This window comes from Lolium rigidum, chromosome 4 (genome assembly GCF_022539505.1).
Source record: "Lolium rigidum isolate FL_2022 chromosome 4, APGP_CSIRO_Lrig_0.1, whole genome shotgun sequence".
Classification (NCBI taxonomy): domain Eukaryota; kingdom Viridiplantae; phylum Streptophyta; class Magnoliopsida; order Poales; family Poaceae; genus Lolium; species Lolium rigidum.
The window spans coordinates 248,960,104-248,964,871 of NC_061511.1; positions in this window are offsets into that span (position 1 = coordinate 248,960,104).

A 4,768-nucleotide genomic window follows, 5' to 3' on the forward strand; every position below is an offset into this window, starting at 1 on the left:
TAATGAAATTTATGAGAAGTTTGGTGTGAAGGAAGTTTTCAAAGGTCAAGAGAGGAGGATGATATATGATCAAGAAGAGTGAAAGGCTTAAGCTTGGGGATGCCCCCGTGGTTCATCCCTGCATATTTCAAGAAGACTCAAGCGTCTAAGCTTGGGGATGCCCAAGGCATCCCCTTCTTCATCAACTTATCAGGTTTCTTCTATTGAAACTATATTTTTATTCGGTCACATCATATGTGCTTTACTTGGAGCGTCTTTATTTTTGTTTGTGTTTGAATAAATTCGAATCCTAGCAATCCTTGTGTGGGAGAGAGACACGCTCCGCTTTTTCATATGAACAATGGTGTTCTTAGCTTTATTTTAATGTTCATGGCGGAGTTGAAAACTGTTGCACTTATTGTTATTTGGTTGGAAACAGAAAATGCTGCATATTGTCTTGGATAATTTGACACTTGGCAATTGTTTTGAGCTCTCAAGTAGATCATGATTAAGTTTTTTCATGTAGTTTAAACCTATTAGTGGAGAACTACTGTAGAGCTTGTTAAAATTGGTTTGCATGATTGGTCTCTCTTAAGGTCTAGATATTTTCTGGTAAAAGTGTTTGAGCAACAAGGAAGACAGTGTAGAGTATTATAATGCTTGCAATATGTTCTTATGTAAGTTTTGCTGCACCGGTCCATACTTGTGTTTTCTTCAAATAACCTTGCTAGCCCAAGCCTTGTATCGAGAGGGAATACTTCTCATGCATCCAAAATCCTTGAGCCAACCACTATGCCATTTGTGTCCACCATATCTACCTACTATGTGGTATTTCCTGCCATTCCAAAGTAAATTGCTTGAGTGCTACCTTTAAACAATTCAAAATTTATCACCTCTGATTTGTGTCAATGTTTTATAGCTCACGAGGAAGTATGTGGTGTTTATCTTTCAATCTTGTTGGGCAACTTTCACCAATGGACTAGTGGCTTCATCCGCTTATCCAATAATTTTGCAAAAAGAGTTGGCAATGGGATTCCCAGTCCCAAATTAATTAACAAAAATAGACACTCCTCCATGGTATGTGATTGTTGGACGGCACCCGAATGATTCGGTTAGCCATGGCTTGAGAAAGCAAAGGTGGGGAGGAGTGTCATCATAATAAAACTAAAATAAAAAGGCACTCTTTCATGGTATGAGATTGTTGGCAGGCACCCGAGGATTCGGTTAGCCATGGTTTGTGAAAGAAAGGTTGGAAGGAGTGCCACCCAAAAATAAAATAAAATGGGAGCCGCTCTTTGAAGGTTTGTCGGCAAGGGGGTTAGAGTGCCCACTACCATTCGTTGACAACAACAAACACCTCTCAAAACTTTACTTTTATGCTCTCTTTATGTTTTCAAAACCAAAGCTCTAGCACAAATATAGCAATCCCTGCTTCCCTCTGCGAAGGGCCATTCTTTTACCTTTATGTTGAGTCAGTTTACCTATTTCCTTCCATCTTAGAAGCAAACACTTGTGTCAACTGTGCATTGATTCTTACATACTTGCTTATTTGCATTCATCATATTACTTTGTGTTGACAATTATCCATGAGATATGCATGTTAAAAGTTGAAAGCAAGCTAGCTGAAACTTATATCTTCCTTTGTGTTGCTTCGATGCCTTTACTTTGAATTTATTGTTTTATGAGTTAACTCTTATGCAAGACTTTTGATGCTTGTCTTGAAAGTACTATTCATGAAAAGTTTTGCTATATGTTATCTATTTGTTAGCAAATATAGATCATTGTCTTGAGTCACTTCATTCATCTCATATGCTTTGCAATGGTATGATTAAGATTATGTTGGTAGCATGTCACTTCAGAAATTATTCGTTTTTATCGTTTACCTACTCGAGGACGAGTGGGAACTAAGCTTGGGGATGCTTGATACGTCTCCAACGTATCCATAATTTCTGATGTTCCATGCTTGTTTTATGACAATACCTACATGTTTTGCTCACACTTTATAATGTTTTTATGCGTTTTCCGGAACTAACCTATTAACAAGATGCCACAGTGTCAGTTCCTGTTTTCTGTTGTTTTTGGTTCCAGAAAGGCTGTTCGGGCAATATTCTCGGAATTCGACGAAACAAAGACCCAGCATCCTATTTTTCCCGGAACCTTCTAGAAAGTCAAAGGGGGGCCAGAGGAGGCCCACAGTGGGCCCACACATGTGGCTGGCGCGGCCCAAGGGGGGGCGCCGCCCTGTTGTGTGGCGGCTCCATACCCCCTCCGACTCCGTCTCTTCGCCTATAAAAGCCCTTTCGACCTAAAAACGCGATACCAATTGACGAAACTCCAGAAAGACTCCAGGGGCGCCGCCGCCATCGCGAAACTCCAATTCGGGGGACAGAACTCTCTGTTCCGGCACCCTGCCGGGACGGGGAAGTGCCCCGGAAGCCATCTCCATCGACGCCACCGCCTCCATCATGCTCCGTGAGTAGTTCCCCCATGGACTACGGGTTCTAGGCTGTAGCTAGTTGGTATTCTCTCCCCATGTACTTCAATACAATGATCTCATGAGCTGCCTTACATGATTGAGATTCATCTGATGTAATCGGTGTTGTGATTGTTGGGATCCGATGGATTGTTATATTATGATTAGTCTATCTATAAAGTTTGTGAAGTTATTGTTGCTGCAATCTTGTTATGCTTAATGCTTGTCACTAGGGCCCGAGTGGCATGATCTTAGATTTAAGCTCTATACTTATTGCTTAGATTGTATCTACAAGTTGTATGCACATGTCTATGTCCGGAACCAAAGGCCCCAAAGTGACAGAATTGGGACAAGCTGGAGGGAAAGGCTTAGATATGAGGATCACATGTTTTCACGGAGTGTTAATGCTTTGCTCCGGTACTCTATAAAAGGAGTACCTTAATTTCCGAGTAGATTCCCTAGAGGCCCGACTTGCCACCGACTGGTAGGACAAAAGATGTTGTACAAGTTTCTCATTGCGAGCACGTATGACTATATATGGAAAACATGCCTACATGATTAATAATCTTGATGTTATTTATTAATGCTATTTCAATCCTATCAATTGCCCAACTGTAATTTGTTCACCCAACACTTGTTATTGGAGAGTTACCACTAGTGTAGATAGCTGGGAACCCCGGTCCACCTCTCATCATCATATACTTGTTCCTTATGTCATTGGAAGTAGTATCAACTATTTTCTGATGCCATTGCTCTCATATTACTGCTACTGCTGCTGTGTTACTTTTATTACTGCTCTCATATTACTGCTACTTTCACATCACCCCTGTTACTAGTGCTTTTCCAGGTACAGCTGATTTGACAACTCAGTTGTTAAGGCTTATAAGTATTCTTTACCTCCCCTTGTGTCGAATCAATAAATTTGGGTTTTACTTCCCTCGAAGACTGTTGCGATCCCCTATACTTGTGGGTTATCAATGATGTGCTCAGAACCAAGAAGAACAAGGGAAGGCTAAATGAAAACAAGAAGTGACAAAAATAGAATATTGAAAAGAAGGATGACACATCCAATTTGAGGGACAAGATTGATGAGATGGTGAAATCCAAGGAGCATTTGGTGAACAAGACTTTGGAGGCAAAGATGGTGATGATAGAGAAGGAAATCCAAGAGAACAAAGCAAGGTGGGAATTACTCCGAGAAAATGAAAAGTGCAAGATAACCGTGGAGGAGAGGAGAGCAAGTGCCACCGAGAAACGTTTCAGGACGGAGCTTATTGCCAAGGAGAACAAGTCTATGATGATGGATCCATCCGCCATCGATGCATACAGAAGATATTCGTGGGAATTGATGCTGATGGAGATCTTTCAAAGAAGAATAGAAGCGGCTATGGCTCATGTTGCGGCAACTGGTGGTGCTGCTATGGAGAGTGGTGGTGGAGGTGGTGCTATGGCGAGTGATGGCGGTGGTGGTGCTGTTGATGACCCGGTGAGTGCCAGTGATTCTTGATCCTGCATCGATATAGACCATGATGATCCTTTTGGCTTTCCGAAGAACGACGTGTTTAGTGGTTGACTGCGTAGATTAACGATCATTTTGATTGCTAAAACTATTGCATAATGTTTTATATTGTTGCTAATTATCAAAACATTGCAAACTATGCGTCGCGGTTTACAGTTCGTGTTTTGCGACGCCTCTCGCAGACCAGACACCGCAAAAGTAGATGAAATAACAACAAAATATATTGTTATGCCATCTAGTTTTGTGGGGCCTGGTCTGCACGGGCATTTTTCGTATGGCAAACCAAGTTTCCCGTGCCCTGCATCCCCGAATTTGCGGGCATCTCCAACCGGCCCGTATAGCGCCCCCCCCCCCCCCCCACACCAAATGACTTTGGGTGAGCCAGACTTAAAATCTCTCCCAACCGACCTCCCAGCAGCACGTTTCCATCCAACGCGGGCACTTTCTTCCGACCGACGCCCACTAGGCCGCACCCAGCTCACGGGTGGGCGGGGGCACCGGATGGAGCTTAAAAGCGGTGGGTCGGCATTGTCCTGCTCCACGGTGTTCAGTGATTTCCCTAGTCATGGATTTGGACGAAGAGAAGATGATCGCCACTCTGACATAGGAAGAGGTCGATGTTGCCGCGGGAGATTGATGCTCTTAGGTATACAATAAGCTTAGAGTTCTTCTTTCAGTCCTGGGGCGGGTCAAGCCTCTCCTCGGCAACGATGCCACCTGGGAGTGGCTGAGCGAGGAGCCGAGCATCATAGTGCACATAATAGGTCTAGCTCGATCCTTCCTCGTGAATGGCCTTG